This window comes from Python bivittatus, unplaced genomic scaffold, assembly GCF_059951505.1.
Source record: "Python bivittatus isolate LINGU-HERP-01145 unplaced genomic scaffold, Pbiv_v1 ctg000700_np1212, whole genome shotgun sequence".
Classification (NCBI taxonomy): domain Eukaryota; kingdom Metazoa; phylum Chordata; class Lepidosauria; order Squamata; family Pythonidae; genus Python; species Python bivittatus.
In genome coordinates, this window is record NW_028277098.1 from 72,451,099 (window position 1) to 72,464,065 (window position 12,967).

General features: G+C 37.8%; 1 protein-coding gene across 2 annotated transcripts in view; it reads right to left on the reverse strand.

The window, feature by feature from the left end:
* Window positions 1–12,411, reverse strand: part of PPFIA4 (PPFI scaffold protein A4) — a 117,901-nt gene extending 105,490 nt beyond the window's left edge. Inside the window, exon 1 of one of the 2 annotated variants that reach the window (XM_088153597.1) lies at window positions 12,328–12,411. The gene's annotated coding sequence lies outside the window, so the exon portion shown is untranslated. Of the gene's footprint in view, window positions 1–10,621; window positions 10,678–12,327 lie in introns of those variants that run through there. The other variant, XM_088153598.1, reaches the window with a different exon arrangement.
* Window positions 12,412–12,967: the final 556 nt, after the last annotated feature.

Below are 12,967 nucleotides of genomic sequence, written 5' to 3' on the forward strand. Positions count from 1 at the left end.
AGGAAAGTAGTAGAAGTAGAGGAAATGCATATCAAATGTACAGATGAGCCATAATCGGGTAGGATAACTAATACCCTGGAAAACAGAAATAAAACTTAGAACAATCTCAGGCTGAAAACAATAGAATGAAATTTAACAGAAATAAATGCAAAGTTGTTCATTTAAAAAACAGTGAATAAATACAGGATGAGGAATATCTAACTTGATAATAATCCTTGTGAAAAGCATCTGAGAATAGTAGTGACAAGAATTCAGAATACTTTACTACAGGTCACAGACCCACCCAGCGTATCAAAATAAATACAATAAAATACAATATAGTAAAGTAGGATTTTAAAAATGAGCAGAAAGACAAATGAAACATATAGTAAAATAAGGTAAGTATGACACAAGACTCTGAAGCTCTATACAATACTCTACCCAGTATAATGCAAAATCAATCCAAGATTAATTTGCCATTCATAAAACATGAGTTCCATAGGCTGCAAATTCACACTTTGCAACAGCTTGTGTTCTTTTAGGGTCCTTATCTGACAAAAGCAGATTTAAAAAGAATTCATCTGGTCATTTGGGGAGTGGCCTTATGAGTAGTGTTGAGCTCACTATTGATCATGAAGTGGTGGATAGCTTCTGCCTTTTAGGATCAACCATCAACAGTAAAGGAACAAGCAGTCAAGAAAGATGCCACAGACTAGCACCTGGTAGAACAGCCATGAAGGCCTTGGAAAATATATTCAAATGCCATGATGTGGTCTATACCTACAAAAATCAGAAACATGCAAGCGATGGTATTCCCTGTGACACTCTATGGAAGCAAAAGTTGGACTTTGAAGAAGCAGGATAGGAAGGTTATTGGTGCTTTTGAACTTTGGTGTTGGAGAAGACTCCTGAGAATACTGTAGACAGCCAAGAAAACAAACCAATGGATCATCGAACTAATCAACCCAGAGTTCTCACTTGAGGCACAAATGATCAGCTCAAATTTTCTTTCTTTGGACACATTATGCAAAGACCCAACTCTCTGGAGAAGGCTGTAATGTTGATAAAAATGGAAGGATAGAGAAGAGGACAACCAGCAGCAAGGTAGATGGACTCAGTTACAGTGGCAATGAGTACATCATTCAAAGACCTGAAACACCAGGTTAAGGACAGGTTATCATGGAGAAAATCTCTATGCAGTTGCTAAGAGTTGACAACAACTTGATGGCACATAATCAATCAATCAATCAATCAACTCACTACACATACATCTGCGGAAGTGACAATAGAATAATACATTGGCCAGTGATTCTGTGTTCCCAGATTGACCAGGACAAGCACCTTTTGCACAGAGGCTTCTGTGAAACTTGTCCTCCAATACATCTGATGGCAAGATGTCAAAATGCAATAGAATGAAAGCCCTATGGAATTTATTAGTTATAATCTGGTTAACAGGCCAGTTTGAAGTGGAACTTACAGTGTCCCAATTGTATTCCAGCTGGTATTTTGTTCTATTCAATATGCAATTCTATATTCAGGATTCTTTGTCTAAGAAATGCCATAGCCTGATCTTGTCTCAGTATCAGCAGTGCCTATAGTAGAAAAATCAGTTGCTAACCTCTGTTTCAAATTTAATGTCTCTGAATGCATTGGATTTTGTCAATCAAGATAAGAGATGTCAAATTTTGGGGATGAATAATCTTTAGCCAGTATTTAAAGATACTTAGCCATACCCTTGTCTCAACCCTCAGCGTCCAGCACCATGGGCTGTATTAGGGACAAAAATTGCTACCGGGAACATTTTTTATAAGAAATTTATTTGCACTATTTCAGGTTTAGTATAACTGATACCTGGATTTAGCAGTCTTGTACAGGACCTGGGCTAACAATCTGACCACATATAAATGCAACACAGCTGGAATAAATTGTGTCCCTACGAGGGGAGAAAATAATTGCTACTAAGTTTCTCTGGATATTCAGAAAAATCTGGATGGTATGGACATTTCACTTCCCTATGTATTGCAGCACGAATTCCAAATATGAAAACCAGATATTTCTTTCATGAGTTCCCCATCAAGTTTCCATAGCAAATTTTATAAATCCTTGCCGAGGCACAACCTTAATTTTCTCATTACTGATTTGCAATAAGTGATCCTTGCAAAAGAGGGATAATGCCCGCATGGCCTTTCTCAATCCAAACAGTACCTGCAATAAAATTACCATGTCATCTGCATAAAGCAGTACAATATTTACCTATTTACTAATTTGGGGAAATAATATTTTCCTTTATTTAAATACCCCACTAATGCATTAATTTAACAGTTGACTAATAATGAATACACCCTTCCTTAACTCCTTTGCTTGCTGGCACTAGATATGAGAGATGTATTGCATCTTAACCTCAATCTGGTATTTTTAATGAAATGCATATAACAGGGTAAGAAGCCATCTGTCAGTTGTAAAGGATTTAGGTTTGTGCCAAAGGGTTTCCCTAAAGACTGAACCAAAAGTTGACTACAGAGCTGACTTAGGAGCCCAAGTATATTTTTCAATCAAGTGCGACAATATCAAACCTTAAATCCTGTCTGTTCCTCAGCTGTCAGATTCTTCCAGTCAGTCCAGAAGATGAGATTTATTTCCAGTAAATATGTCTGGCATGCATCTTACTAATTATATTAAAGAGAGTCACTGGGCAGTGATTGGCTGTATCATTTTTCTTTTCTTTCCTAAATAAAGTAATAATTATAGCCAAGCCCCACTCACTCGGGATACAGGCTGATCTATCAATAAAAGTAAAAAGAGACATCAGCACAGGAACCAACCATTCAGCTTGCTTCCCTAACAGCTAAGGAGAGAATGACATATATATATATATATATATATATATATAGAGAGAGAGAGAGAGAGAGAGAGAGAGAAATATAGAAATATAGAAATATAGATATAAAAAGGCAGGTTAAAAATCTACTAATAATCACCACCACCACCACCATCACCACCACCACCACATCTGGAGCCTTTTCTTGATTTAAACTGCCTAATTAGCTTATGGACCTCTGAGATAGTAAATGAGGGCTGCTCAAGCAAAGATTTATCCCCTAGTTGCAGCTTTTATGGGGATTTGCAGACTTGCCTCTCCATATAACTTTGAAAAGGGGATTCCCAAACAGCTGCTAGAATATGACAATATTGGGCAGGTTGATTATTCAGACCACCAACAACTAGCCTTCAGAATTTGGCAGGGTCTCATCAGTATGCTACCGCTATCAGTTGGAATGATATCAGGATGCATCAACAGTTTCTCTCTTCTTGGTGGCAATCAGGGATTTCTAGTGCTTCTTCTGAAGCAAAACCTTTGAACATGGGGTATGTAAACAATTCTATCTGTAGGTCTTGCATATAGAAGTTTATTTATTTGTTTGTTTTGCATTTTGGCATTCTTTATCAAACCAGTGTTTTGATCTATATTGCTTGCTTAGTCTATTGTTATACCTGGGAAGGGTATTGTCTGTTTAAATAATGGATCATATAAAGCCTGAGTGATGTTTCATTAGGGATGGAAATAATCTCTATACAGGCCCCTCTTAGCTGAGTAGAATTCAAAAACCCTTCCAGAGTTGTGCTTGGATTTGCCGATTAACCCTCTGTTGCCATAGAAAAGATTGTTTCTACACTCGTTAAGGAGGAGGTGTCTATTAGCTTGTCTTCTTTATTTTTCTTCCCGTTTTATTGTTTTTATAGTAAGATTACAAAAAATAAACAGAGTACAAAAGTACAAAAAATAAACAATGAAGGAAACAATGAAATATTAAAAACAATTAAGAAACAAACAAAACCCAAACAAAACCAAGAAATAGAAGAGGGGAAAAAAAGCCCAAAAATTAACCACTACCACTCCAAAATTGAAAAGCGTTAATACAAACATTTAAAATATACATAAAGCATATAACAATCACTGGTTTACAAAAAATAAATAGTTATAGTAGTATAGTTATCAAACAGAAAGAATTAAAACAATTACCCAAGATTATTAATTATTAATTATTAATTATTAATTATTAGAGTAATTATTATTACTCTATTGTTGTAAAATATCATAAAATCTATACCAAAGAAGATCTTGCTTTATTTTCTGATTGGTTGAAAATACTTCCTTTTCCAAAATAGATAACTTACACATTTCCAAAAGCCAATTCTTAATATCTGAAAAATCAGCTTGGCTTTTTTCACCTAAGTGCAGGTCTAAAGTCAAAAGTCACTCTCTGGGGAACTAATAATTGTGAAGTTTTTCAAACGCTTTAACAGACTGAAAAAAGGGCTATGTAAGTTGTCAATTATATTCAGTTTAGGCCAGGCCAGAAAGTAAATTCTGCTGGCCTGTCTTCCAAGGTTGCTCCATTTAAGATGTAAATATCTAATTTATTAATACTGTGCCAGGCAAAGTCCAGCATAATTGTATTTTCCATCCTTAAACAGACATAGCTCTAACGGTGGTGGCAAATCACTTCCTGGAGGGTAGGGTGGCTTTGAATAAAGAACCAGATCACCTGGCCTAGTCTTGTATTAAAATCACCTCTTAATACAACCTGAGTTGAGGCTATTAGTTATCAGCTTAGAAACATAATTTTCTGTTTTATTTCTTTGTTTAGCAATTTCATCCTAAGTGGGGATAGATATTTGAGCTTAACTAATGCTGACATTTCCATTCTCTTGAATGACATTATCAAACTAATGTAAACCATACCTTCAGTTTGATAGAAACCAATATAGCCAGCTCCTCACTTGGCTGCCCTGACAACAAAGATTACTGCACTCAGTGAAACTGTATAATACCCCTCAAGTATTAGTTCTTCTTTCATCTATGTTTCTTGTAAAAAATATAAAATCAAAATTAGTTGTAAAACTGATAAAATCTGGATCCCTCAACTTACTTCCCCATCCTGCAAGATTCCAGGATGGAGAAGTAGCAGGAAAAATACTGAGATTAAAATAACTGTCAATTTCCTATTATATAGGGACCAGACATATCTTTTTCTAGCAATTACTTTTACTTCTTGGGGTCAGCTACCCTTTGTTCCAATGTTATGTTCTTGTCAAGTAGTTTGCATATTTCATTTGATTTGATAATGGCTATATCCAATGAGTTGCCTGCAAAAAGGGGTGGGGCTTTATAATTGCAGAACATGCGTTAGGAAACTACATGCTTTATTATTCTCTTGTCATCCTACTTTGACAGACTTTTTTCCTAATGCCAGCCGGGTTTCCTCTTAACATTCCAGTACACTATCTCTTGCTGGATCCATTCTTAATCCCTGTGGATCCAATGGTTAAGGATCAGCGTTTGCATGGGGTTGATAAGTGATTGCATTAATATTTGTATTTGCCCCAATGGGTTGGCAACTTCTGTTATTGCTGAAAAAAAAAAAGAATGCTCCTTGGTTCCAGATCCCCTTCCAATGTGTTATTCTACCTTGCAAGCTTCAGAGTTGAATCTGGTGATATGAAGCAATTTGCTGAGAAGTAATTGCAAGGTAAAGCTGCTGGTGAGTGTCTCCATTCCTGTAATGCTTACTCTTCAAACAGTGATACTAGCTCTATCAAGTTTACCAATATGTTTGGAAAATTATATTTTTCCCCATCACTCCAGATGAAGGTAGGGCTCTTATCTGTGCCAAACGTGGCTTCTTTGGGCTTGAGTTCAGTGAGATTAATGATTGAAAGCATGGGTGAAAAAAAGAGACTGCCACTTTCTTAGTGTTTCCAACCTGTATATAATTTCTTGCTCATTTCATAGGAGGGCAACAAAACAGTGAATAAGCTCGTCATCCTCATCAAGGCTCTGATGTTCAATTACCTCTCTTCTCAAAGAGAGTTTGCTTAAAGCTGGTCTTGACAGAGATAAGGGGACTTCAAGACATTGAGCAGGTTTCTGTTTCTACCTCTGAGTTAACTTTTGCATTGTGCCACCATTCTGCATTATTCTGCATTGTGCCATTATTCTACCATTATTCTGCATTGTATCACCATTATTTCTCTGGCTCACAAGAGTGAGTGTCTCTTCTTCTTTTATAAGAATAAGGTTGATTACCATCAAGTCAGTGTCAACTCTTTGACAGATTTTCTCCATGATGATCTGTCCCTAACCTGGTCTTTCAAGTCTTTCAATGGTGCAACTAAGTCCATCCACCTTACTGCTGAATCATCCTCTTCTTCTCTTTCCTTCCACCTTTCCCAGCATTACAGCCTTCTCCAGAGACTTGGGTCTTTGCATAATGTGTACAAAGTAGGGTAATTTGGGTCTGGTCATTTGTGCCTTGAGTAAGAACTTTGGGATGATTTGTTTGATTATCCTTCTTTTTTCTTAGCTGTCCACAGTATTCTGAGGAGTCTTCTTCAACAACAAAGTTCAAAAGCAACAATATTCTTTCTATCCTGCTTCTTCAAAGTCCAGTGCCACAGGGAATTCCATTGCTTGCACTATTCTGATCTTTGTAGTTACAGACCCATCACAGCATCTGAATATCTTTTCCAAGACCTTCATGGCTGCTCTACTAAGTGCTAGTCTGTGGTGTATTTCTTGACTGTTTGTCCCTTTACTATTGATGGTTGAACCTAAAAGGCAGAAGCTATCAACCATTTTGATATGTCCACTGTCAGTTCTAAGGCTGGTATTGTACCTGTTGTCATTAGTGTGGTCTTCTTTATATTTAATTTTAGTCCATTTTCTCACTCTGCTCCAGAGCTTGCAGATCTTTTGCATTTTTGGCTATCAGAGTAGTGTCATCAGCATAGCACAGGTTATTGATGTTTCTTCCTCCAGTTTCAAAACCATGCTCATCTTCTTCCAATCCAGCTTCCCTTAATATATATTCAGCATGTAGATTAAATAAATAAGGGGAAAGTACAGTCTTGACTCACTCCTTTGCCCACCTGGAGCCAGTCTTTCATGATGTTCTGTCCATACTGTGGCTTCCTGATCTGTATATAGGTTTCTCATGAGGACAATGAGATGTTCTGGGATTCCCATTTTTCTCAGCACATTTCACAGCTTGATGTGATTGACATTAATCAAAGGCATTTCAATGAAGCACATAGTGACTTCTTTTTGGTATTCTTTGGCTTTCTCAATTATCCAGCATGCATCAGAAATAATGTCTTTGTTCCTCAGCTTTTTCTAAAGCCAATATGAACATCTGACGTGTGAAATTAAGGATATTGTATGATAGTTTGTACACTCTGTTAAATCTCCTTTTCTTGGTATTGGAATATAAATTGGCCAATCTGTTGGCCCCTATGTCATTCTCCAGATTTGTTGGCTAAGCTTGGTTAGAAACTTTACTGATTTTTCTTTTGGCACTTGCCATATTTCAGTGGGAATTCCATCACTTCCTATAGCCTTCTGACTTGATAATGACTGGAGTGTTGATCTAACTTCATCTTTTAGTACTAGAGGTTCTTGAAAGTAGGGAATATCTTCTAAGATATCTTGGATGTTGGCATCTCTACTGTACAGTATTGGTTACTGTAACTGTAATTGGTTACTTTGTCTATTGGTGTCCTTTAGCAGCCAATTTGAGGTTAGAACCTCCTCTTGAGTTCAGAGATCTTTTCGAAGCCTTTCTTTGTTTTTCCATGTTGGGGTACATCTTTCCCACTTATGTACTTTCAATAGGTTATGAGCAAGTGAGAGCATTCTTGAGGTAGTATATAATGGGTGTAGAGAACAATGTGAACTTACCCAAGTTCCAAATCATCCCATTACTCAAAGCTGAAAATGTAAGTAATTTCTGCAATATATCTTATGTGGAAAGAGGTCCCTAAGCATAGGAGCACAGTTATTTTGACTCATTCTTTATGGAATGTTACATGACCTTCTTCAGTGCATATTCTATGGAAATATTTGTAGCATGTTTATCCAACAATCTTAAGGATCCAAGGCCAGACAGATCAATTTTTAGTCCACCTATTACTTCTAGATTATCACTCTTTTACAGCTCACAGTGTAGACAAGTTCTGCATGGCAGTGTATGAAATCCAGTTGGATCTGATTGTGAGATCAGGCTGGAAATGCTTATTTAGTTATCAGTTAGATTTGCATTCTGCCTTTCTTTCAGGAGCTAAACATCTGCTTTCAGTATGCTTTTCAAAGTTTTTGTTATTTACATTAATAGTTTTTTAAGGTTGTTACCTTATAATTCCTTAGATACTGTGATGGACTGGAATGGAGGAAGGGGGGTGAAAATGGTGCTCTCGTCTCCAGAGCAACACTCTGGAGATAAGCGGAGAAAGCTGGCGCATCCCTAAACATTCCAGAAGATAGTAGAGAGTTGTGCCTGGGAACTACTGGTCAGTCTGAAAAGATTCTGTAAATAAGCGCTAGCTAATAAACCTTGCTGATTGAACCTGCATGGTCTCCAGGAGTTCCTTGGGCTAGGCCTGACAGATACTAATGAAAATTATTTTAAATATCATAAAAATACTGTGTTATTCTAATTAAGATTAGTTTAGTTTTAATTAATTGTATAGTGTTTAATGTGTTTTAGTTTCATAGTTTAATCTGATACATATTAACTTTGTAATCTCTCTATAGTGTATATGTTGTCATTATCATTTAATATTATAATTATTCTTTGTATAGTCTATTAACAAATGATGTTTTTAATCAACACCTGATAATTTTGTGATCAATTTTTATTTTACACCTTTTACTAGTTAAAAACAGAAATAAAGATTAATAATAATGAATTAGAAAAGGCCAAATACTGCATCATTAGATCTTAGATCTTAGATTAGAAACACATTAGAAATCTTAGAAACACATTTCTAGGACATTTCTCAAAACAGATGGTTATAGAAAACATGAAGCAAAAAGTCATATTAAAAGTTAATTCCAAATTTAAAAAGGAAAATATAGTTATATATTATTATATATCTTCAAATGACATGTATTAAAAAGACAATGTTAGAAGGCAAACATTCAAGTTAAACATTTGTGGCCTCAGGAGGATTTTTAAAAATGGATTAGACAAATACATCAGAAATTTATGATGGATATTAAAAAATATGATTAAAGTAGGAAGATTTTTACTATTATGATTTTGGATTGATCATTGATCATTGTTTCAATTTATACACCTAATGAAAATAAAACACAATTGTATGAAAATTCTTCCACAAGAAATGTCACTTCTTGAAATTGCAGAGGGAGATCTTTTGATTCTTGGAGATCTGAATGTTGTTCTTTTCCCAAATCTTGACAAATCTGGTTCATATAAAAGGAATTCTGGTAAACTCCCCCAAAATGTTACAGACTATATGTCACTGCTTTCCCTTTCAGACACATGGAGATGTATATGTCCTTTGGAGAAAGAATATACCTATTACTCTTCTTTTCACAAAACATATTCATGGACAGACATGTACTGAATGTCCAGTTTGTTTTTAATCAAACGCTTAATCACACATCACATATATAATACAAAAAACTGCTTTAAACAGAATAATTTCATTGTTCTTCTAGCCCAGTACTGTCTATATCAACTAACAGCAGCTTGTCAAGATTTCAGCTGGGATATTTCTGCCTGAAGATGCTAGAAACTGGACCAAATTATATAATGTGCTACTGTACTCTTTTGAAATTAGATTCCCCTAATTTCTAAGAATTTAAGAGGACAATTTTTTCTTTATTAAATAACTAAAGGTCACTTAAGATCTTCATCCAGAGAGGAGGAAAATCCACACTGCAGAAGAACAATGAATTTGTAGAAAAGTTTTGCATGTACTCAGAAACATAGATTTCATCTTTAACACAAGAAACAATAGCATCAAGTGTATATACTGGCAGGACTCTGACTTACGTATGAAGGTAGTTGAAACTCAAGCATCAGCAAAAATTCAAAATAAATTTTGTTTAAATAAATTCATGTCATTTATGCAAAATTCAGAATATTTCTAGATTTAATTAAACGTAAGTTCTTATATATAAAATACTTACAAATATTTATATTACCACTAGGTCAAAAGCAGGCAACTTGGTGACTTCCATATTTTTGGAGTACAATTCACATAATCAAATGAGCATGACAAATAGATGAGCATTATAGAATTTACACATCAAAATACCTTGAGGCATTATATCCTATTTTGGTAATAAGAACTGGACTTCCAGAGTCTAAAAGCAGCTTAAAGAATTACTTTTTCATTATTATTATTATTATTATTATTATTATTATTATTAAACTATAGATTATATTAATTAGACAATATAAATAAATCAAGCTAATAGACCTTTTTCTCAAGGTTAAATTTAAAGTGTACCAGATGGAAGGAGAGTTTGGGACAAAAGAAAACATAACAGCAGCAAAGCTGGGAGGAACAGGCACTTACAAACTCTCTGACACCTGTTTATTCTCTGCCTGATGCTATGGCCTTAATATTATTATCCTTCTTATATGTTTGTCCTAAAAGGCAGAAACTGCAGCCTCCCATTGACTCTTAGTTTTTAACAAGCACTGTACTATCTTTCCTGACACCTCAAATGATCTTTCTGAGCTAATTCTATACAAGGCCACAACACTGTGGATGGCAATGATTGGTCTACTTCACATTGTGTGCAAGTATTAAGAACACAGAAACAGGCAACCTGGCTCTTCAAACAAAGTCTTCGAGCTTCTGCCTTCAAGTTGAACAAGAGGGTGCTTCTGTTTAAATGTAAGATACAATCTAATTACTACAAAAGAAAAATAGTTTTGTAAAATCTAATTCAGAATACTTAAAATATTTTAATCTTATAGTGGGATCTATCTGTATATACACATATAAACAGTTCTAAAAGCAAATGTGATGCTTACAGAACACACAAAAATGGTTCAGCAGCTGCTGTGCTATGGCAGCTGTTTCTCTTGTTCTGTACTGTCATGCTGTCCCTGTTTCTTTCAACCATTTGTCAATCCATCTGTTATTTCAAACTACATTTCAAAAGCTTCTGGGTGGATAGAGGCTATTCAAGTTACAAACTACCTTTGCAAATGCATCTGTCCCATCTGAGCATTATGATAATAAAATTAAGGTTGCCTTTTCACCTCATCCCTTCAAGTAAGCAATTAATCTATGGTACAGTTTTCCAATTTCACAAGAATATATCCAGGGATTAGATATGTTATTAATTTCTAGGAAGAAACATCACTCTGCAACACTGCCTGGTTTCACATATGCTTCTAATAACACCTAATGCTGTCAGCCTAAAAAACAGAGCCTCTGAATAAGGAAGACATTCAGTGAAAACAGAGCTACTGTTATTATGTATATAAAACACAATAAATACTAGCTGCAAAACTGCATTAAGTCTCGGGTCACAAATCTATACGACCCAATCTATGTCATTCAGAGACCTTTAAAAAAAAAGTCGAATAGATTTAGCCCATTTTTCAAGTGTTAAATACAACCGCTTTTGAGCCACGCCAAAATCAGCTGGCTTTGAATACCATTCAAGACGTCATGGTAAGAGCAGCCGGCTAGGGCTTAAAGAGCAACAGGCTAGGGCTTTTTCATCTGTTTTTAGTTTTCCCCGCTAAGAGCCACAAACCAGTCTCATACAGGCAGTCGGGGCATAAAGGACGCGCGCTCCCCCTCCGTCTCTATTAGCAGCATTAATGTTCCGGCGGACCTGGCAATCCCCAGCTTACCACGTCTCCTTCCCTGCGCTCAGCATCGCGGCCGCCGTCCGTCTACGCCCATCGCCTCTACTGCCGTTGCTCGGAGCCAGGCTGCCGGCTCACTCCTTGGAGCAGCTCCCCGGGGGCGATGGGCGGAGGGACCACCGAGCTGGAAGGCAGGGAACCGCAGCTCACCCCTCCAGATGACCGCACGGGAAGACCACCGTTTAGGCTCCCGAGGGGCGGCATCCTCCGTGGTAGAAAGCCCAAGGCAAGGGGGGGGCATCCACAGGCGTCCGCCCGAGGCACGCTGGTGCCCGCCGCCTCGCTTGCCCCCTACTCCCGCGGCAGTATCAGGGGAGGGGGCTGACGTGATGCGGCAAGGACGGAATAGGCGGAGGCCTCGGGAGCGGGCGGCGCACTCACCTTACGCGCTCAGGCCATAAAAGCACCGGCTCGCGAACCGTCCGGGCTCCGATACCCACTCCCGACTAGCCACAGCACCTCACGCCAGCGCGACAGCGACGATCAGCCCAGATTCCCGCTCACATAAATGCCTCAGACCAACAGGAGCAACTCTTGACATGGCTCCTTGCCCATCCGGGCATGTCGCCTAGTGGGAAGGGGACGAAAGAGGGAGCTGGCTCGGGGGCGCAATCGCATTCGGGGCCCCCAGATGCAAACCGCTACTCACCGGCTTGGACAGCAGCTTCTCCTCGCAGCGGGTACAACGGCGTCCCGGCTCGCGCGAGGCCCCGCCCCCAGGCCCGTCCCTCTCCAACGTCTCGCCACGCCCCCTTTCCATTCCAACCGGCTCTCCTGAATATTACTCAGCGCCGTTTCAATTGGTAGAAGCGTCGCGCTGCTTCTGCTCCCCCTGGAAGATGTTTTTGTGGCCCCGCCTCTCCCCATGCGGATAAAGGAATGACAGCACAGGCGCGGGCTTCTTACGTTTATGCTATGGACGACCCTAAACGTAGAATGCTGATACTGTTTGTGTGTGTGTGTACACACAATTGTGCTAAGAATCCCAGTCAGGTCAACTTCCTCCTCTCCATGAGCAAAAAGCCAAAACGTGAGCATGCATGATCTGGTACACCTTATATATATCCATTTATTTCCATTTATCAACTTGTATTTTTTGTTAAATAATATCCATCATTTAATTGCTGCTTAAAGAACTTGCTTTGAATAAACAGGAACAGATCAGGCTGCACTTACCTATAGATGGATCACACAGTGTGTCACTAAGGATCCAATCTTACTCCAACTTAAACATTCCAGAAGTTATAGACTTGAAGTTACTGTTATTTATTTTATTCAATCAGATGATT